General features: G+C 37.6%; 1 protein-coding gene across 5 annotated transcripts in view; it reads right to left on the reverse strand.

The window, feature by feature from the left end:
• The window catches only part of LOC145687854 (dnaJ homolog subfamily C member 25 homolog), a 315,599-nt gene that overhangs the window by 39,892 nt on the left and 251,857 nt on the right, over nucleotides 1-23,850 (reverse strand). For 3 of the 5 annotated variants that reach the window (XR_014131801.1, XR_014131800.1, XR_014131798.1), the window contains exon 7: nucleotides 2,079-2,260. The exons of 1 other annotated variant lie outside the window; for it this stretch is intronic. The gene's annotated coding sequence lies outside the window, so the exon portion shown is untranslated. The remainder of the gene's footprint in view (nucleotides 1-2,078; nucleotides 2,261-23,850) is intronic. One more of the 5 variants, XR_014131799.1, reaches the window with a different exon arrangement.

Here is a 23,850-nt window from a genome sequence, read left to right on the forward strand (position 1 = left end):
AGTCGAGCCAAAACGAGCCAATTCGAGCTAATCCCTGTGTATAGTTCCAAGTACTCTCTTCAAGTATCCTACATAGACAATATAATTATCAATGATACAACAACAACAACTACTACTTCTACTACTACTAAAACATTATTATTATTATTATTATTATTATTATTATTATTATTATTATTATTATTATTATTATTATTATTATTATTATTATTATTATTATTATTATTGTTGTTGTTGTTGTAACAACACAGTGTATAACCATGAAAGTTAGGTGGTATGTATCGGAATACTGAAAACTATTTGACTGTTGATCTCGGTCGTCGGTAAGTCTTCAAGGGGCAACAACATCGGTCAGAATGTTCTGGGTTTGAGTTCCGGAGAACCAAGTATTCGGGTTCGAGCTAAAAATTGTTAAAACATATAGGGAACCGGCCAAACATGTTCAAAACTGCTCTGCCCGAGTTCAGGGCTGTCAACGGTTCGAGCGACTCGGCTCATAGCTCATTTATTATCGAGCCGAACCGAGAAGTGACCCAAGCTAACACCTCACCAAATCGAGCTGGCTCGAACCGATGGCTCATCCGAGCCCAACCGAATTGAGCTGATTGCTCACCCAACCGAGTGAGATTGATCCATCGAGTCAATTGAGCTGTATCGATGGATTCGTTTGAACGAAGCTGGCTCGAACCGATGGCTCACATGAGCCAAGTCGGTGGCTCATCCCAACCGAGCCGGCTCGAGCCAAGACGATGACTTGTCCCAACCGAGCTGATGGCTCATCCCAATGGAGCAATTCGCTCAGTTGAATCGAGCTGAGCCGGTTGACATCACTACCCGGGTTGAGCTTCTGCTTGGACTAAAAAATTTCGATCGTGCAAATCTCAACCTTGATGGTAAGAGCTAAACACTTATATTGGTATATACTTATATTGGTGCTCATTTCATTTGAGGCTGTCTGATTATGAAAATCTATTGTTGTCCCGTTATCGAGACGAGACACATTAAATTTAAATCACAAGATGCACTAAAAGTACGAGACGAGATGCACCCCTGTCATGAGCAACACTAAAAGTATTCCACATTACTGCTTACATTTTCCATGGAATTTGCTTTCCACTCTAATCAGGCTATGATTTCAAAACGAGTTGAAACGAGCTGACCGAGCGAGCTAGTTATCAAACTCGACTCGAAACTCGACCTCAAAACAGTGACTCAACTCGGAACGCGACTCGAGAAAATTATCTTTGACTTCACTCGAAACTCGAATCGAATCGAGTTTTAGGTCGACTTGTCCCATCTCTATTAGCGATGGCTTTCAATTCTAGCCACTGTTCTATGCGGGACGGGGGTCACCCGCGGTGGGGGGGGGGTCATTACCGAGACATGAACAAGTAGTAGAAAGTGAGCGATATTTTTTCCTTTCGTTATTCAGTTTGTTTACAGACATATTTTTATCTGATCCATGCGAAGAATGGGTGTTTCAGGTAGTCTTATATATCTATCTAAATAAGAATTTTACCTAAATTTAGAATGCAGGAGATTCCAGTAGTAAGATTTCCCATCTAAGATGTATTTTGGACTATGCAAAGTAACCCCGATTTTTTATGACTTTAAAACTTTTCACATTTCAATTCCAACTATTGCATCCAAGTCCCATTATACATTATTTATAGTAGTATTCTACGAAAATGACTTAACTTTGACGGAAATTCCTGTAGAAGATATCTTTTAAACTTTCGCTGTCTTAACAGTAACTGCTTTCCATACCTCTATAACAACAAACCTTCCCGGTGATTAGAACTGATGCTAACACCCCAACATTATAGTCAAAATACAGTTAGATTTTCTATCTTACGGTGGCAGTCGAATTTTTATCTTTACAGTTCATGGTTTTACCTACAGAGGACTCTGCAACTATTTTCATATTTTGTGCAAAGTTAGCCCTGATGTGCAAAGTTTTACGGTATAAGAAAAGTAGTCTATGAAACAAGTGTAAATTTCTTATCTTTACTGGAGATGTTTTACACTTCTCTCAACTTACGTAATACACAGTAGCCTATCACTGAAAAAATATTTACCTCCAACGGCGATGAGAAGAGCAAATAATTTTCGGTACTAACTTGTGAGACATCTTGCAGTGAAAGTACAAACCAATGACGTCATTAAAAGCAACAGTGCGACTTGTGTGTATACAGATGGGAACAACTCACTGTAATCAAGATCCTTGCAGCTTTACATTCTTGCTCGCAGATGGCAGCACCTGAAGCATAAAAATAGGATGTAAATACAAGCCGCAAAAATTATATTCAATAAGGAAATTTAGTTTAATTTTATGAAGTATTTCCTATATTATTATTTTTCGGTTTGTTTATTATCTACAATGTCATATTTAATCGTCACTGGTATTTAAAAAAAAATATCCAAGCTATTATACACAGCCATACGCTTTCTTTCAATGGCGGATCTACCCGGAGCCTGAGGGGTCTAGGTACCCCCAGTTTCTTGAGTAACAAGAATAACTGAAGCTACTATTTATATATTTTTAAAACGTCCATGAACTTGCACCCCCCCCCCACACACACACTTTGAGCACTAACGATAAAATTAGTGTCAATCGTTAGTTCATCGTTAGTGCTTCTTGGTGCACCAATGCCTAACGTTAGTGCTTAATTAGTGTAGGAGCTACAAGTAAAAAACCTTTGGGGGGCAGGTTCACGCTGCCCCACCACTTCAAGCACTAACGATTGCACTACAAGAATTCATTAATGCTTTTGAATTTGGCGGTAATTAAACGCAATGAAAAATTCCCCATGCATTTCTTATGGGAGTTTCGTGAGTTACAATTGGCTAGATCTACACTAATAGTGAAGCACTAACGAAACTATTAGTATTTTCTAGAAGCACTAACGATACACTAACGAGTGGTACTAATAATTTCGTTAGTGCTCAAAGTGGGGGGCCAAGTTCACGCTAGGCCCAAAGTGTTTTTTACTTGTAGTTCCTGTATTAATGAAGCACCAACGTTAGGGTTGGTGTACTAAGAAGCACTAACCATGCACTAACGATTGCACTAAAATAGATCATTAGTGCTTTTGTATTCGGCGGTAATTCGAGGCAATGAAAAATTTCCCATGCATTTCTTATGGGAGTTTCGTGACATGTAATTAGCCATAACCACACTAATATTAAAGCACTATCAAAACTATAAGTGTTTTCTAGAAGCACTAACGATGCACTAACGAATGGTAGGCCTACTAATTTTATCGTTAATGCTTGAAGTGGGGGAGGAGCGTGAACTTGGCCCCCCCAAATGTTTTTATTTATAACTCCTACACTAATGAAGCACTATCGTTAGTGTTTTTTGCAGTAAGAAGCACTTACGATGCACTAACGATTGCACTAGAAGAGATCAATAATGCTTTTGAATTTGGCGGTAATTTGACGCAATGAAAAATTCCCCATGCATTTCTTATGGGAGTTTCGTGACTTATAATTGGCTATATCTACACTAATAGTGAAGCACTAACGAAACTTTTAGTATTTTCTAGAAGCACTAACGATGCACTAACGAATGGCACTAGTTATTTCGTTAGTGCTTGAAGTGGGGGGCAGCGTGAACTTGCCCCCCCCAAAGGTTTTTTACTTGTAGCTCCTACACTAATTAAGCACTAACGTTAGAGGTTGGTGCACTAAGAAGCACTAACGATGCACTAACGATTGACACTAATTTTATCGTTAGTGCTCAAAGTGGGGGGCCAAGTTTACGGACGTATTTTTGAAAGTTTATAGTAAACTCACACTTATCATAGTCTGGGTTCTGGTTGCACATCCCCCAGTTTTTATCTTCTAGATCCGCCTCTGTACTCAAAACACTTCATTTTGGCTAAAAGAAGACATAAAACTGCATGTGAACAGAAAAAAAAGAGTACAACTTCATTTGTTAATGGTTTTCTTACACAGTATGAAAAAAGGCTTAATACACTGCTGGATGGATCTGAAGGATAGGAGCTACTGGGCTTCAAAATTTAAATATCCAAATATTATATATATAACGGAATTATGTACGTTTGAAGTAAATATCTTGGAAACCGTTAAAACAATCAAAACAAAAGTTGCACAATATAAAGAGAACAAAATTCCTTATCGAAAACCGCAACCAGTCTTGCCATAGATAAAGCAGTGTTGCCAACTCAGGATAAACATATTTTGTTTGAAAAAGCATTATATAGGTATACAAGTGTGCACAGATTTAAAATGCACTATTATTACTAAACGTAACAGTGAAGTGTAGTGAAGCTACGTGTGCTGAAAATGTACAATGGTGAAGTCTGATATGCGGCAACAAAGGGTACTAAAAGAATGCATTAGAAAAAAGTGAGGGCTTAGCATTATATTTCTGTAGCTCCGGTGATTTAGCAGACAACTTGCGAAAACAAAATGATACACGCGAGGAAAGAAACACGTATTTTCTAATTCCGTAAACTGGTTCTCCACATTATCTTATCAATATTTAGAGCTCCCTCGTGGCTAAGCGGTTAGCGTACGCGCCTTTGGCGTGGGAGACCCGGGTTCAATTCCCGGAGGGAGCTCATGTGGTTCGGATTCCACGTTAATCAGTAGGTCCACGTCTCATATAGCCTCGCTGCTGAAAGGGACGCTAAACTAAAATCAACTCAACTCAACTTATCAATATTTCGAAGAGTACTTTCTTGGTTTATGTCTTTCGTGTTAAGTGACATATTATTTTACTTCTTCTCCTACATAGCATATAATTATGTTTGTACAGGGTAACATTACCATATTCACATTGAAAATATAATTATTTTATTACTATCTCATTTTGTTTTTATCGGCCCGAATAGAAGTGGGTCTAGAAGGCTAGACAACCGACATATTAGGGACCGCCGATTCCAATTTCGCTTCAGACATATTTTTGTAGTATTTTCCATCTTACATTTCATTTCTATCTTTCTATTTCATAAAATCCCAATTTATACTATAGGTCCCGTCCTATATAGCTTCGAAACTGACACAGAACGAAAAAATGGTATCATTTACTTTCGTTTTTCAAAAGCATCACTATTTTGTGACACTGCTGACATTTTGCTATGTTATACTATCAGTGATATGCATTTGAACTAAATTCATAGTATGAGATTCAGATTTCTTTATTACCATCTGTTCTATATATCAGAATTCTTCAATCTACATTTTCAGCACATGTAGCTCCAACAGTGTGGAACACTGTATCACTACATTTAACTGTTATGTTTAGTGATAATAGTGCATTTTAAATCAGTGAACACTTGTATATAGTGCTATTTAAAAAAAATGTCTATGCTGAGTTGGCAACACTGCTTTACCTATGGCAACCCTGTCTATGGTTTTCGATAGGGCTTTCTGTTCTCATTACATTGTGCAACTTTCGTTTTGATTGCTTTAACGGTTTTCAAGATATTTACTTTAAACAAACATAATTCCATGACATAATTTTTTCAAATTTTGAAGTCTCGTAGCTCCTATCCTTCTGGTCCATAGCACCTCAAATTTTCCTCATGTTCATTTCTCATGATGCTTTATCAGATGTGCTATGTGGCAATGAGATTTTAGCGATATCTTGTGGGACCTTAACGTGTGAGCTCTTAGGGAAACAGTCAACACAAAACTATAGAACGAAAGCAAGAGACATAAAGATTTTCGGAAAACTCACTAGGAGTCTCTGTAAAACAGAAATAATTAGCGTTTGCTTTACTACCTATTGAAATGTCAGTACTTAATTACTAAATCAGAAACCACGGTTATCAAATGCGTTGCTCAAGCGTTAATACCTTTCACACTGAAAAACCATACAATTCTTCACATTCGTTGATGTAGTTGCCACATTTCACAGGGATATGTTTACTTCTTTGAATACTAGTTGCACTTTAAGGTAGAAGTGCTAGGTAAGTAATAACAAAGGGTGTCTTCGCCTATTCTTTTTGCAAGGGAACTGAAGCTTTCCCTGATTATATAATACAATAATAGTAATGAAGTAAAACCGAGCCAGCACTCGGAGAAAAAAAATAAGAAACCGTGTCAATAAATAAATAAATAAATAAATAAATAAATAAAAGGCATAAGCCACCGAACTAATCTTTCTCGTTCTCATTTCTTAATTTAAGTTATATTGCGAATTACTACAGGAGTATTTACTTATAAACAAAATTGTGGTAGGCATTTCCTTGAAACTTTGGCTAAAGGATACTCAGTATTTTAGTAAAACACGCCTCTGATTTCTTAAATATATATATAAATCATACTTTAGGCTTATCAATTTCGGGCCCTATACATTTTTGGCGTTAGTTAGTGAATTATAACTAAAAGACCATAACCCGATGGATATGATTGAGACCTTTTTTGGGGGGGGGGATGTGGCAATTTTATGGCGTAAGTTTGTTTGCAGTGTTGCCAACGAGAGGGAAATTATGGTGATATATATAGGGGTGAAATTATGAAAAAATCCCTAACCGAAATTTACGATCTTTTGGAGCTGGCACCACTGTTGTTACATTGGTGCAAGTAATCTCAAAAAAATCTTTGGTGTGTCGACAATACACATTAAAACTAAAATATTGGCTGTCATAGAGAAACATAAAGAAAAAATTCTTTCACATCGTACAAACGAAATTTAGACACTTCTTCCGCTCAGAAGCAAAGATCAACAGTTATGCAAGTGCTGTAGCTTCCCTAATTACCCTGTTGAATCCTTCTATAGTGCGTTGTGGTGCCCAAAGACGGGGCTTTTAAATATTGGTACGTTTGTTCGAACGTAGCCAAAAATAAATAAATAAATAAATAAATAAATAAAAATGTAGTTATAGAGGGAAAAGTAGGATATTTTCCGAATTTTTGACCTAAATTCGGGAATCAATATTTTCTGTGCCTGGAAACACTGCTACCAGAAAGACGCATGCTATCTTAGAATAAACTTTGTTACACCTCTAATATATCCAAGAAGTATCGTGAATTCTGATAAACTAAGCATGTCATTTAAAATAAATATCTCATTCTACCTTTAAAAAATCACAATTATATTTCCACTTAGAGAACAATGTCCATTATAAACCTCAACTGTACTTCCCCTAATTATCTAAGTGAAACTTTCTATGGTGCGTGTTGTAGGCCAATGAAGAGGATTTCAGATACTTGCACGTTTGTTCCAATCTAGCTTAGAACAGGGAAGGTTAGCTATAGAGTAGTTTTCGAATTTTCCCCTAAAATATGGAATGAAAATTTTTATGGCTGGAAACGTTGCTACCAGACAGATGAAACCTACCTTAAATAAACTTCGGTGCACCACTAATATAACAAACAAGTACTATGTTGAAATCTAGAGAAGGGAGCTTGCAATTTAAAAAATTTAGAAAAGTAAAAAAAAAAACTAAATTCGAATTTTTCGTACGCACCCTAATAACGCATTAGTAAATGTACTAGCTTTTCTTCAGTAATACCTGACGTTCGACTGGCGTAAGTTGATTTGCCTTCGCACGTATGGGTACCGATCTATAATTGTAATTTAAAAAAAAATGATTCTTTACCGACAAATGTAATTTCCCTAGTCGACATAACTGATTATGAGTTGTTGAAATTGGTCTAAAATATTAGGTATTCATATGAGGTATACACCTGAGTGTTTCCATTTCTTAATTAATGTTATACTAGCTGAAATACCCATTCATTTCGTGGGTCATATAAAATGTCTATGTAAACAAACTGAACAGGGAAAGGAAAAAGTATCAGTCATTTTCTACTACTTTTACACATCCCGATAAATGCCCCATCAAACCCGTGGTTTGAATTTTAAAAAAATGCCTCTGTCCCCCTGCCTCTGGAGGCTGTATTTGGAAGTCAACGCCTGTGGGAGTATCATCATTCATCTCAACGATCGCGAAAACTATGAAATTGACACTAATGTCGGTCATTTTGGATTATTTTTACATGTCTCGGTACCCCCTCCCGCAGGTGAACCAAGGCCCGCAGCAAAATGGGATGAATTTGGACGTTAATGCGATCGGAGTTTCACCATTGATCTCAACAACTGAGAAAACTATGAATTTGATACTAATATCAGTCATTTTCCATTATTTTCTACATGTCCCGGCAAACTCACCCCGAGAGACCCCCCTTGGTTCGAATTTTGAAAAAGGAAACGCTTCGTCTTGGTCTGGGGCCCTGACCAAAATTTGGTAACTCTGGGTCCACTCATCTGGTCCCCAGGCCTCACAGAGACACAAACAAACTCTTCATTTTATTAGATTCCATTGCAAAAATGAAAATGAAATGAAATCTTTGAGTTTTACGTCCCACGATTATACCGACTACGTCAAAGGAGACGCTGATTATGATAAATGAATGAAATGGTGGAATGAAGAAAGTGGGAGAAAACGGAAAAACCCCGACAAAACCCACGCACACGGTGTTTGTCCACCACAAAGTTCACTTGGCGGGAGTAGGGTTTGAACCCACGACCCCATGCACCAGAGGTGAACGCTCTACCACTGAGCCACCGCGGCCCCTAGATTCCATTGCAGTTACTGCTAAAACAATACTCATAAACAGAATCATGGTAGACATTTCCTAAAAGCTTTGCTCTAAGGAAACTCATTATTTTAGTAAAACAAATTTTGGGTTCCTAAAAAGGAAATTATATAAGTAATATTTTAGGCTTAGTAATGAATTCTTTATTTGAAACTATATATATCAGTAGCGATCGTAGTCTACAGTAGCAGCTGTTGCAATAGCAAAGGCACGTGCGTACACTAGAGACCTGCACGGGCCAGGCTCTGGCGGGCCGACTCTGTTATTTCTTTGGGCCGGGCCGGGCTTGGGCGGGCCGACACTGTTATTTCTTTGGGCCGGGCAGGGCTTGGGCTGGCCGACACTGATTTCTCTTCAGGTCGGGTTGGGCTGGGGCCGATCAATTGCAACTCTTTAATAATTATTGACTTTCGTTAAACGATAATTGGAATAAAGCCAAACGTTGAAGAAGCGTGTGTGTGAAAAATGTTACAAAGAAAGCAATAGCTATTTACAGTTTGTGCTGCTTAGCGGCTCCACTTTCACTATAGAGGATTGCAGGCATTATGCGGTAAATTGAGCTCTGACCTAGGCCTTCACTGAACTCAAAATATAAAAAGAAGGGGTGGGAATGTTTTGCCTGTCGCTAAACAATATTGCCATCTTCACTTTATGCTAAAAATCAATTAAGTTAGATTTTTGTTACAGGGAATGGAGTTTTTTTTTTCTCTCGATGATAGGCAAAGTTCTAGGAGGCAATGGTACGATTTGGGAGGCAAGCGTCAGGTTGTGAACCAGAGTTTAGAAAATGTTTCTTAGGGTTAGGTCAAATTTAGTACTAAATTTTGAGAAGGACTCGGGCTCGAGCTAATTTTTTAAAAAAATTAACGGGCCGGGGTCGGGCCAAAAATTTTAAAATTTATCGGACCCGGACCGGGCTTGGGCCAAGAATTTTGAAAAACTTATCGGGCCAGGCCGGGCTCGGGCCGAAAATCTCCAAAACTTTTCGGGCCCGGGCTCGGGCCGAAAAATTCGGCCCGTGCAGGTCTCTAGCGTACACACGAGTCTTCCCCTCCACCGTGGTTCTTGGGACTTATTCAAATAATATTCAGGGAATATGAAAAGGGAAGTCTCATATTTGTATTTGTATTTGTCTCAAGCTGTATTTGTTTATTTGTTTATTTAAATACATTCTTAAATTTAATTGATCTATATTTCAGACTATACTATAGAACCTTTTTAATACATAATGTAGCGAATCTAATCAGAAGAGGACGAAGTCTGGGAGCCCGCAAACTTTAAACAACTACGAGCCTACATGCATTGGTGGCCCAAAAGTTACGTCGCTGCTAAAATAAACTTTCTCCTCTACCAACAGAGTTTTGTTTCGGTAACTTTTGTCCGCAGGCAGGATCAAATTACGAAGGAGTTGGATTCGATAACAATTTACCTTTTCTTAGATCTGGGGGGGGGGGGCGCAATTGTCCAGCTCCGGAAGAGCAAAGATACCCAAAATTATGTGTGCAAGCAACACTACTACCACTACACGTGTATTTATTGTTTGCTAGGTTTTTTTTTTTTTTTTTTTTTTTTTAATCAGTCTTCTCTTCTCCCAAGCTGCTTAGACTCCTCTATCGTACCAATTGAGTCAAGCACTACCGTGTTTATTGCTTTGAAAGTCACCTCTGAAGAAACTTCAAGAATTCAGATTTCATCTAAATACAAGAACCCACACTTAATTTAAAGATTATTGAGCAAAGGAAGGTAAAAAACAGTAAGTTAGTTCGTAAGAAATATTTCGAGTTGTTAGGTTGTGTGTACTTTGTAAGAAAGTATAGAAATTAAAGAAAAGAGAAATAAATTTATGTAGCTCAAATTTACACTTTGCAAGAGAAGAACTGGGTCACTATCTGTGCTCTTTCATTGAAATGCGTATTCTGTAGAGTAAAGAGGGTTCAAATACTTTCCGCAAACTAATTCTTCACGTGCGAGGAGCGGACAGCTAGTATATAAACTAAACAAAATGAACAGAGTATATAAACTAGGGAAATGCTGTTACTGTTTGACTTCAGGACAGTGCAATATGCTTTACCACCAGCTGACATTACCATTAAAGACCATAATCATATTTATAAAGGTGACCAACAACGTTCTGTTGCTTTTTGTGGAGGTCTGTGTCCTATTCGCCCTCACACCGTGAGTTGAATGTGAATGAAGATAAGCCGAAGGTCAAATGTTGGTTTGGGTATATCGAGCATACTACCTGGTTGTACCAATTCAGTTACATCGTAAACTTCCGTAATGACAGGGCGAACATGGGACCTCAATAGAGCTTCCATAAAGGCGTGTACCCTGTAGAAGTTCAAACTGGGGTCAAACGCCGCTACAGCGAGACGGAAGATATACCGGACCTTCGGTGAGGGTGTCGTGACTACGCGGACAGTGCAGCGATGGTTTAGCAAGTTTAAGGACGGTGACAAAACACTCGAAGACGCACCACGTGCTGGAAGACCAACATATGTACAAAATGATCTTTAAACAGCAATTGAGGGGAACAGTGGCCAGACTTGAGGAACTAGGACTACAATTCAGTGTGAGTGGGGAAACCATTCGGCAGCACCTCCATCAACTTGGGAACGACTACAAGTTGGCTTGAGGGGTTCCATATGATTTGACACCGGGTCAGAAGGCAATGCGAGCAGACACCTGTGTTTCTTTGCTGTCTCGACTGAGGAAGAAGACATTTCTGGGTGTTGACGTGTGATGGGAAGTGGGTCTTGTACGAAGCTCTACAGTGTCGTCATCATTGGCTGGCATCCCATGAACAGGTTCCAAAACAGTTGAAACCAGCACTGAACCAGAGGAAGGTCCAACTGTGTGTTTGGTGGACTGCTCGCGGCATCGTGCATTGGGAACTGCTACCAGCTGGTCAGGGCATCAATGCAACTGTGTACTGCGAGCAGTTGAACCGTGTTAAAGAAACTCTGGTGCCAGCACTTCTGAATCGCAAAGAGGTCCTCCTGTTACAGGACAACGCTAAGTTCCACGTGGCTAGGATGAGCCGGGACCCATTCTACGCTTTGGATGGAAAATACTATTGCATCCGCCATACTTCCCAAACATTGCACCGTCCGATTATCCTTGTTCAATTCCTTGGAAAATCACCTTAGAAAATGCCAGTTCAAATCCCTAGTAGAGGTGAAAATTGCACTTGATACATTTTACGGCCCACCAAGTTCTTCCGCGATGGAATCCATGGGCTTCCAGAACATTGGCAAAAGGTCAGCGATGCTGATGGGGACTATTCTTGACCCCAGGTACGTCTTAGGTGACATATCGATGCTCGAAGGTGGTGGATGAAAAAGCGACAGAAATTTCATGGTTATCTTCTTAGATTCGATCATTAATATTTGCCTAATTGCAATTAGGGAAACAAAAAAGAAGATTAAGCGCAAAAAATTAGAAGTTTTAATTAAGCATAATTTTAGCCTACAGTGTGCAGCGAGTTGAGAGCCTCGGGAAACAGCAGGTTTTTCATAAAAAAATTTTACGAATTTTTCATGCATCATATTTCTAATGGGAAGGGGAAATAAACTGACTCAATTATTATCGACCAGTTGTAACCGCAAACAACGGAAATTATGTGAAAATCTCCTGGAACATATAGTGTATATGAAGTCAAATAATTTTTTACGGAAGCTATTCTCAAACATATATCTTACATCAAAAATGAAATGAAATGTTTCAGTTTAACATCCAAGGAGCGTGTCCTTTAGGCTAAGGGAGACTGGTGATTAAGGCAAATGAATAATGATGGAAGAATTGGTGAAATGAAAATGCGAGATGAAACGGGAGTACCCCGAAGAAACTCACGGACACGATGTTGTGCACCACAAACTCGCTTTGGTAGTGATCGCACCAGGAAACCCACGCACTATAGTACCGAAGGTCTAACGTCGTTGGCTTCCCGCGAAAAGTTGTAGTGACGTTTATGCGGAGTTGTCAGCTTGGTTAATCGTGGCTCGCTGAGCGCAGTAGACGGTTGAGGTTGAGTGACCTTGCGATGAGTAAGTTAGGCAAACCTGAAGGGTGGTGATTGGCTATCCTCTTACCCCACCTCCAGTGACGAGCACGTCAAAGCGCGGGAAGCCAACGACGTTATAATTTCCGTACTATAGAGATAAGCGTTCTACCATTGACCCGCAATGACCCCATAACGTAAATCAATGAAGGAGTAAAATTCACTTTCTCATTCTCGACTGATTCTAAAGCCATACATCAGCAATGATTAGAAATCGTCCAAATTTACGCCTTTTTTCGAAAAAAAAAATGCGAATATTGTTTTATAAATTTTTATGGGCATATTTTTATTTTATGGAGGGGATAAATCCATCCCCTTGTTCTTGTGAATTTTAACTTCAACGAATACAGTTCACTGGGAAATATGCTGTATACTTTCCGAAATTGGGGCTATATTCTCCAATATTGACATCAAAAATTCCGACGCTACAACGCGCGAAGGTATCGACAGCGCAATTTCAGCTGTTAATGCAGGGTCAACATGTTGGTTCACTCGACACCTTATTATTTCTGGCTTTGAGTCATCTTCAGTGTTTGTTGCATACATAGAGTAACTAAACTTGTTTTGTTGTAATAAGACACGTAGATATTACGAGAGAGTTTTGAAAATAAACCACTATCTTTGAAAATGTGTTTATGGAGAAGTATGAGGAAACATAGCTTTGCGAAATCTAATATCATAGACAAAGTTGTATCAGAATGGAGGAAAAGGAAGAGAAGAACTGTATTGGAAATAACTAAAACAGATCTCTCAGCTCCTGCTTGGCTAAGCGGTTAGCACACGCGCCTTTGGCGTGGGAGACCAGGTTTCGATTCCCGGCAGGAGCTCATGTGGTTCGAATCGCACGTTAAGCTGTAGGTCCACATCTCACATGGCCACGCTGCTGAAAGGAACGCTGAGCACAAAATCAAATCAAATTAAACCAAACAGATTTATCTAAACCGAGCTGAATATTACCTACGATATTGTTTCGTGGGAGACTTAATAAAATATAAAAGAGGGAGGAGAATACGAAGATTGTAAGAAATTGCTTAGATTAGATAAGATAGTATAATTCTAACGTCTAAACAAATTGGTTAATGGGAGCCATAGCCAATGCAAGCATCTTAAGTAGTAAACATAAATGACGCGCTAATCTAGTCAGCAGATTGTTATTACTATTACTATTATTATTATTATTATTATTATTATTATTATTATTATTATTATTATTAGTAGTAGTAGTAGTAGTAGTAGTAGTGGTAGTAGTAGTAGTAGTAGTAGTAGTAGTAGTAGTAGTAGTAGTAGTAGTAGTAGTAGTAGTAGTATTTGTTTGCATTTTTAAATAGCGACAAAATGAAGAATTTAGACGAAGCTAAACAGCCATTTATACTGAACAATTAGATACCTTCAACACAAAATTATAGAACGATAGTAAGAAAGATAAAGATTTTGTGGAAATCCACTAGGTGTCTCTGTAAAACATAAATAATTAGTGTTTGTTTTACTACCTATTGAAATGTCAGTATTTAATTACTAAATGGAGAAACAACAGTTATCAAACGCTTTGCTCATGTATTGATACTTATCGCCCTGAAGAAATATCCAGTTATTTACATTCGTTGATATATTGCACTGGTTTGGATACTAGTTCCACGTTGAGGGACAAACTTTAGGTAAGTAAGTAGACTGTAGTCGTACTTTGATCTATTTACATTTCAGGACTCGACTCCTTGCATCGATGACTACTTTTTGTAAGGGGGCTTAAGCTTTCCCTCATTTTACAATGTAATGACGGTATAGTAAAATAAAACTGACTAATCCACCACTCACGTCAGAGAAATAAACCAGAAAAATTTTACAAATCTAATATAAATAAAATAAAGTGTTTGTTTGTGTGTCTGTCTGTCTGTGTGCGGCCTGGGGACCAAACGAGTGGACCGAGAGATACCAAGTTTTGGTCAAGTACCTTGGTCCAGGCCCCAGACCAAGACGGAGCGTTTCTTTTTTAAGCTGAAACCAGGGGGTCTCAAGGGGGCGTTTACCGGTACGTGTAAAAGTAGTAGAAAATGACCGATATTAGTGTCGAATTCAAAGTTTTCGCGGTCGCTGAGATCAATGGTGAAACTCTGATTGTACTAACTTCCAAATTCACTCCATTCGGTATGCGGGCTGTGGGTTACCTGCGGGGGGTTACCGATACACGTAAAACATCCAAAATGAACGATATTAGTGTCAAATCCATAGTTTTTACGGTTGCTGAGATGAATAGTGATACTCCAACGTGCATTGACTTCCAAATACAGCCCCCATCGGCTGGAGGCCAAAAACGATTTTTTTTTTAATTCGAACCAGGGGGTCTCAGGGGCCGTTTACCAGGATATGTAAAAGTAGTAGAAAATGACGATATATTTTTCCTTTCGTTGTTCAGTTTGTTTACATAGATATTTTATCTGACCCATGCGAAAAAATGGGTAATTCAGCTAGTTGTAATACATGTTCAGAATTGCTTTCAACATGTGTTTCTGGACATTGAGTAATGTATGTGGAAGAAATAGTGTTGCGTACAATTGCATTCTATAATTATATAGAATGGAAGATTTAGTTGAAACAATTATTTTATTTCAACATTTTGGTTTCTAATTTGAGCATAATAATTTTGGATTGAACTCATGATGCTGCATATTTTTAAGAAGGCAAACAATGGAAGAATTATATGAATACATTGAAAGAAATTACCGTATCATTGCAAAGTTCTTAGATAACATATGAATGAAGAAAAGAAATAGCTATTCTATTGTGTAATAAACAGCAACATAGCATATAATAACCAAATGACTAGTTCCTGATTATTAAACCTAAATATCACTAATTTATAATGTAGTTAAACTCCTTGTCATCATACAGAAAATAATGGCTTCCTTTTGAATTTTGTAAAAAAAACAAATCATAGTGAAGGTGTGGTCTTGCAATGTATCTAGTATTCAATGACCAATCAGAAGGATGCTTGGATCAGGTTTATTCGCATCCGTCTGCCCCGCCTCCAGCGTCGAAACGCAAAAGACAAACACAAACACATACGCAGCGCGTTGGCGTCGTTCCGACACTCGACTGACGAGATATGTTCATCTGACAAGTACGTAAGTAGTAGATCTTTTACGGGCCAAGGCATCGTAACACAAAATGTATCCTTTGATTTCATAGAACTTAATTCTCGACGTAAGATAATTAGTTTAATATGCAATAGTCGAATCATGCAACTTACGTTTTTCTCTATTTCGATTTCAATAGAAACAAAACCGCTTTGATTTGCGCACTTTTTAGGCAACATATAGTGTTCACATAGTATAACTAATAATGTCAATGAATCATTTATACTAACTACTTACCATTACTTCTTCAAGCTGTAAGATTACAATAGCATAGCATATTCTCTATGGCTGTTATTTACTTAACACAAGGAAAAAAAATTATCATTGTTTAATATATATATATACGTATATGAACAGAAACAAATATAAAATAATCTTAGTTTATAGCTGCAGCCATTGTGTATATACGTTCAGACAAGCACCAAAATTTTTGTTGTTGGGAGCGGTCCAAGTTTTTTTTTGGGGGGGGGGAGGTGTACAATTACGTTTATGTAGTACTAAACGGGTATTATTCTGCACCTAAAAACACGATAAGTAATTGTAAAATACTTCCACCTATATTTTCAGAAAACAAGAATTTTAGGAATGATCCAAAAATATGGATCAAAAGATTGCAATCTTGACCAAGGATTTTAGGAATGATCAAAAAAATGCATCAAAAGATTACGATTTTGGCCAATAATTAGTTTTTAGATCAGGGGCCATAAAATTTTTGAATGACCCCTAAATCAAGTTTTCGTATTTTTACGGAATAAGCACATCATACTGAGTTAAGTGATAGTTTGGGTTTGGCTACGCTATTTGTAGTTCTCCAGATACAAGGTCTATAAGAAAATGTTTGCCTGAAATATATTGGATCTTTTGATCCAAAAATGATAGATCTAGATTGTTTGTTTAAGAGAAAGAGTAAAGATGAAGTGTAAGATCAAGTTTTCACTAGTTTTATTGAGAAAGTGTACAAACTTATGTTGAGTTAGGAAGTTTTAGACAGGTTCGAACCCAGTAGGCTCTCCGACCGTACCGGATGTGCCCCTCTCATGGACAATGAGTACTACGGCCAAAATATGTCAAATTAAGTTTTTATGCATTGATTCGTGTTGTATGACTTTCCTTCACTGTATTCTTAAATTCGTTAATTTTCCTATAGGCGCATTTCTCACTAAAGTAAATAATTTCATACGTGTGGAAACTATTGTTAATTACTTTTATAAAAATCTCTGCGATTTTTTATGCAGACAAAGAACTAAAACAGGAGAAATTTCGCGAAAAACGCCAAAGTTCAAACGTGGAAGCCGGTGAGTGCTATTCGGACATTACAAAATTTCATAGAACAGTGACAAATGGAAGGTTAGAGCAGAAGAATAAACGAATCTTACTGAAGTGTTATCATAGAATCCACTATATATTATAAAATGTTAATTGTCGTGTCAAGTAAATAAAACACAATGGTCGTGTTATATGCAACAGAAAGCACTACTTCAGAATATTATAACTTTATCTTATTAATTGACATACAATGCTATACATGTAACGCCAAATGCGACTCTTAGCTTTCATTGTGTTGTGTACTAAATCATTTCTTCAATTTGGTAAAAGTATGGTGTCAATTATAAAGATTTTATTTTATTTTATTTTATTTTATTTATTTATTTATTTATTTATTTTTGAAAAATGAACTTGATCACTGAATCAATTATTTTTTGTATATAAAGAGTAATAATGGGTGTTGATTTATAACAATTCTTAGCAAAATAATATTGGCGTTACTACATTCTAATTTGAAATGTAAATATAAACCAGGTACATAAATTTGAAAGTTGAACTGCCTTTAGTTTAACGTCCCACAATTATGCTCTTTAGGCTAAGGGAGAAAAGTTTAATTGTCGTGTCCTTGGGATTTCTCGGGGTACTCCCGTTTCCTCCCATCTTCTCATTCCACCAATTCTTCCATCATTATTTACTTACCTTAGTCATCGTCTTCCTTAGCATCAAGGACATAATCGTGCGACGTTAAACTGAAAGATTTCATTTTCATTTTCTTGAAAATCGTAAATGAAAATCGTTGTAGTCTTTGTGATTATCTGGCGTTTGGTTGCTCGTATTTAACACCAAATACCGAAGCTAACTGGGGCAAACACGATTTTACAGTTTAACACGAGATTAGAACCAGAGGTTCTACGAAAGCATTAGGATTGCTCACGAGACGAGACTAGTCTCGAAAAGGAGATAAGAATTAAACTAACTAACTAACTAACTCTATGGCCTATGGAACCCGGAGGTTCAGTGCCGCGTTCACAAAAGCTCTCCACTGACTTCTATCCTTAGCTAATTGCATCCAGTTTCTACTTTGTATTCCTATCTCTGCGAGATCCATCTTAATATTGTCCTCCCATCTGCGCCTAGGTCTTCCTAATGGTCGTTTTCCTATGGGTCTACCAGTCAAGACTTTGAAAGCGTTTCTACCTTCTTCCATTCTAGCTACATGACCTGCCCACCTAAGCCTCCTAGACTTGACGACCCTAACAATGTTGGGTAAACCGTATAAACTATGTAGTTCCTCGTTATGAAGCTTCCGCCATTCCCCATTCTCGTTCCTCTTGGGTCCGAATATTCTTCTCAGGATCCTGTTCTCAAATACTTTCAGTCTACATTACATATAAAAATTCTAGACGAGACAACAAACATGATAATTAATTGTCTCGTCTTCAGGATGAAAAGAGAAATTTCTGGAGTCTCGTATAGAACACAAATTCACCCAAGTCTTAAATCTGAAAACACTGTTTCAGTGCTACACAGTTCATGGTGTGAAAGTTATCAATTGCTGAAGTGATAGTACAAACACAAAGAAGAGCATTCATTTATCAACGTCTGAAGATACACAAGGCATTACACAATACACACCAATAATAACAAACATGATTTAAATAAATATACAGTAGGAAGTCGAAAATCCGAGCTAATTGGAACCACAGGTAGTTCGGATTTTCAAATTGTTCGGCTTTTGGAAAATGACCAAGAAAATGCGATTTAGTCTTAAATATACTGTACGGTATGTTCTTTTATCGATACAGTGGTTATACAGTACATACGGTAATTACAATACTCCACGAAATGCTACTTACATTTAATGTTTCTGAAGAACCTATTCGTACACTAAATTACACTGTTCTTGTAACTCACACTTAAAACTAAACTTTTATAGGTCTAAGGGAAAATAAAAATATGTATGACAAACAACTATATATGAATGAACTTTTCTAAAAACACTGACTCCACACAACGCCAATGAGCAACCCTATTGTTTGTTTATCCCTAGCACTAAGACAAAATGTGAAAAGCTTCTCGAGACCGCGTTCGGACTTTTGACGTTCGGATTATCGACGTACTACTGTAGTTATACCACACCCTTCGTGGACCTCTCGTGACTCGAAAGGATCCTGATAACTTCATAATGAAATTTTAAAAAATCAGAGGATAAATTTTACACATAAATTTTAAAAGAAAACGAGATGAAGGAGAAAAGCTTTCTGAGAATCAAGGCGACACTACAATTCTTCAAAATTTTTGAGACATGACGAGAAATCTTCATTTGTCGTCCTGTCGTGTCTTGTGGGTAACACTAGAAAGTATTTTTCGAGCATACACCCGAAGTGTACAAACTCAAGAACCCAAATTCCTGCCCAACCATTGAGCCCCAGCCAGTGTGAGAAGGAGCCCTGAAAGTAGATAGTAAGTCAGAGCTCTAGTCCAAGCAAGTACAGGTGAGTGTGAGCCCCATTCACGGTAGCAAAACCTAACTCTTATCTAACGTGTGCTTCATTAAGGATTGCGAAGTCAATAGAGTGTGTGAGCCTGAGTGAGAGAATGCCTCATTGAGGATACCTAGTCGCGAATGCAAAATGTAATCTCTGGCATAAAGCTTACCGCTTACCTATAATCATGATTAGATTCTAGGAAGCTGATCGAAAGCGTAAACAGTTTACGAAAAAATGAATACCAATTATTATTCTTAGATACACCTTTTACTCTAATATGTAATGAAATACACCAACTTTACTTACAAAATCCTTTAATTTCGTATGCTGTTTCATTCAATTGTTTGGATTGCCGCAGTTGAGCAGACTATTAACAGAAATCTTGTTTACAATGCAAACATTAATTGTACTGACAATGTTATGAACAGTGGCGAAGGGTGGTAAGAGGCCCTGAGGCCCGGCCTACCCATTTACTTTCAGAAATTATAATTTATAATTAATGTGAAAAAAAGGATATCTGCTGACTGACTCACTGATTCACTCATAAACAGATCTCAGAAACTACTAGGCGTAGAAAATTTACTACGAATGTTCCGGTTTGCAATGTAGGTTCTAGATGATACTGGGTTTTGCAAAATACACGTCCTAAGGGGGGAAGACGATCTTTTTTTTTATTTTGTGCCGTTATTCGAAATTATTAAACGTGGAATTTTGAAATTTTGTATAAATGTTCTTTTTGAAACCTAGACTGCAAATACAAGGTTTTGAGAATTACGTATCCTACTTAGATATGCGGGGCTTAAGCATTCTTTATCTTTTCTACGCTCTCCAGAACTCCGAAATTATTGGACGTAGTACTTCGAAATTTTGTATAAATGTTTTCCTTGCATCTTAGGCTGTAAATAAGGCGAAGTTTTGGAAATTGGATATCCTAAGGAGGGATGCGTCATATATATATTTGCGTGACCAGATCTCTAAAAGTAGAAGACGTAGAACCTTGAAAGTTTGTAGAAAAGTTTTAGTTGCTCTCTAGACTCTAAATAAGGCCAGATTTTGGGAATTGCATATTCCAATAGAGGATAGGGCTTAAATGATTTTTATCTTTCACTAGACCTCCAAAAGTGTAATGCGGGGAACTTTGAAATTCTGTATGAACATTCTTTTAACAACTTAGGTTGTAAATAACTACAATAAATCCCCGATTATCCGTGATAGCGAAAATCACGGATAACCCGAAAAATGACCTAAGAATGAGATGCAAACACGAAAAAAAGTACAGTATTTCAGCATAAAAACTATGTTCTATTGTTTGTATTGTTCATGTCGTGAAGGCCAGTCATCAGAAAATGTGAAAGCCATGACCAAAATAAAAGAACAAGAGCCTGCCACTCATCCACAAATTCCGAGAACACCTATAGGATTACGATGCACTGGGGGGCCCACAAGGGGGGTCTATGACGCAAACTGCGTCATTGAAATATTTGGGGGGGGGCTAAAATCTATATAAATATGTTTGAAGGGAGGTGTAAAAATTAATCGAAAAGAATATTTTATTTTCATGGAAGAACATCTACGGATAACACAATGCATACATTTTTTCTTCTGTCCTTTATATCACGATACTGACCATTTTGGTTAATGGTTGAAACGGTTTTAAGGTTTTCGGTTGCATTCCTTACCTGAAAATCATCTTGTCTACGCCACTTCAATCTCCACTTTTTCTGAACTTTATTACATTAGGGGATATTTACGAATTTTTAAAAAATTAGCTGATAGTTTAATTTCGATGTCAAAAGCCCTGTTAATTAAGTAACTAATCATGCAGTTCACGTGTGTTTTGTCCAGAGTTTGGAATATGGAAAGTGGTATTTAGATAGCAGATCCTTGACCAGTCATTACTCTTGTCCATGTTTAACCAGAGTCATCAATCCTCTTTGATTAAAGCGTTGTTTTGATTTATATTGTATATGCGTTAAAATTCGTTGCATCAGATCAGATTGATATTTGAATTAGTCGGTTATAGTAGCTTTTTTATGTAACAGCATTTTAAATGTTTTATAGTGACGACAACTTCCACGTATCAGTAGCCTCAGATAAGATATTTGTTATCCTGGGCCGCTATCTTGAAACTGTTTCAGGATTTCCTTTTTACTTTTGGCATACTGTAGTTGAGCCTGAATTTTAGCCAGTATTCTCTGGATTTTGCTTGCTGAGAACTGTTTGTGGTTCGCAGGAATAATTTTGTATTTGAACTTAAAATTATGGATAGTAGAACAGACGATTTGGTGAGAGAAAGTGTTTGTATATACATAACATTTAAATTTGAATTTTCATAATTATACGATCAGGCTGGGAGGGGGGTAAGTCAGACAGTTGGGGGGTGCGTCATGAACATAAGGGGGGGGCACCACTGCGATGCACAACAAAGCTTTCGGTAATTTTCGACCTTCGAACTGTAGGGCCTATTGTATTTTTCCGCTTGTTGGCTTGGATTAAAATCACTTTCTTCTGAGGTTCGTAATTAATCCTCCAGTGGTTGTCTGCGGACTCGAACAATGAATGTAATTTACTACCACGGAAATCACTCTTCCCAATTCCTGTTTCTCATACCTTACAACATTTGGAAATATTTATTTTTACAATACAATTTATTTTTATGTTTTAGAAGAGTACTTATTTACATGTGGAGTCAGTCCGCACGACTATTTATGAAAAATAATTGGGCGCGAATGCAGCAGAGTTATTTTTTTTTCACAGCACTTGTGAATACCGCTCGCGGATAATCTGGGCTTTCCTGTGTGGTCAAAATTTCCCGGTGGTTCAAAATTCTCGAAAATTTTACACCACTATGCAGAAACGATCCTTCAAAGAAAAAAAGTTTCAACGATCCTTCAAAGTTTCAACACTGATTTCGGTAAAGCAAGAACGATAAATCATATCAAATAGGTTTTTTTTTTTTTTTTTTTTTTTGCATTGATTCAGCGTCCAAATCATTCATTAGCCTTCCATTCAAAACGGAAATGTTGCAAATATTCCACTTCCGGTTTCAACATTTATTGCAATTGAACAGAAACGGTATCAGAAAGCGACGAACTTTGCTCTGCAACCGATACAGTGTCAAGGATATTATATCATCACAATTTGCAACACTATACCGAAACCGAAAGTAGTTGAGTTAACTAGTACTTCCGGTTTCCATACTAATATCCATAATAGAGCAGAAACTGTTCCAAATATCTAAAAGCTGTTATTCAGAATCAATTCAGCGTACCAAGAATGGCTTGTATCTCCTTCCTTAACTCTCTAGTCAAACCAGATATAGTTCAAATTATCGATTTCATGTTTCAGCCTTTACCACCATTGAACAAAAGCAGTAAGGGATAGGAAACTAATAGCTTTTTGAAACGGATTCAGCATCCGAGAACTAGATTCTATCTTTGCCCTGATTCATCTATTGCAACCAGTAGTTCCAGATACACTACTTGAAGTTTGAGTATTGAATTCGCATAGTTTGGAAGTCTATCGTAAACGAAACTCACTTATCTCACGATATTACCAATCGTTCCCCTACAAGCTATGATATGAATTGCAAAAGAGGTAACTAGTGCTGCCTACGATATAAGATTTAGAGAATTTTATTTTGTAAATGTTATCGCGATAGTGCTGTTTCGTCTCGTATCGTATCTTATCATGAAAATTCTATGTTGTGTCGTCTTTTGAGAAACACTAGTGTCATCTGCCGTCCAATCAGTAAAACATGAAATGAAATGGTTAACTTTTACGTCCCACGTAATGGCGGCTAGGCTAAAGAAGACCATGATGATGAGAAATGAAGGAAACGGGAGAAACCCGGGAAAACCCAAGTTTATGGTGTTTGTCCATCACAAAGCTAATTTGGCGCGACCTGGGATCGATCCAAGGACGTCATGCATAGGGATGCGCACCACACGAGTTGAGACAGGATTTTCCTGAGAAAATTTGAGTCGAGACACGGCTCTTCCAATAGAGAAATATACAGTTTTCGAGTCGAGACATCACTTTTACAGCACATTTTCGAGACGACAAAGCCACAAATTTGTCAGGTGTGCATCCCTGCTCATGCACCAGAGGTAAACACTTTACTACTCAACCACCGTGGCCCTCAAATCAACAACGATGCCCACCAGAGACATGAAATATTTGTTTCGTTCCTTGTGAGATCCATAACTTGTCTTAAGCATAAAATTAAAATGAAACCCAGAACTGAATTTGAAATTATTGTGTGGGGTGGGACCTTTCTACTACAAATCAAACGCTCAACTATCTACGTCGTTCTGTAGACTTATTC

Source organism: Thermobia domestica, chromosome 6, assembly GCF_964235325.1.
Source record: "Thermobia domestica chromosome 6, izTheDome1.hap1.1, whole genome shotgun sequence".
Taxonomy (NCBI): Eukaryota; Metazoa; Arthropoda; class Insecta; order Zygentoma; family Lepismatidae; genus Thermobia; species Thermobia domestica.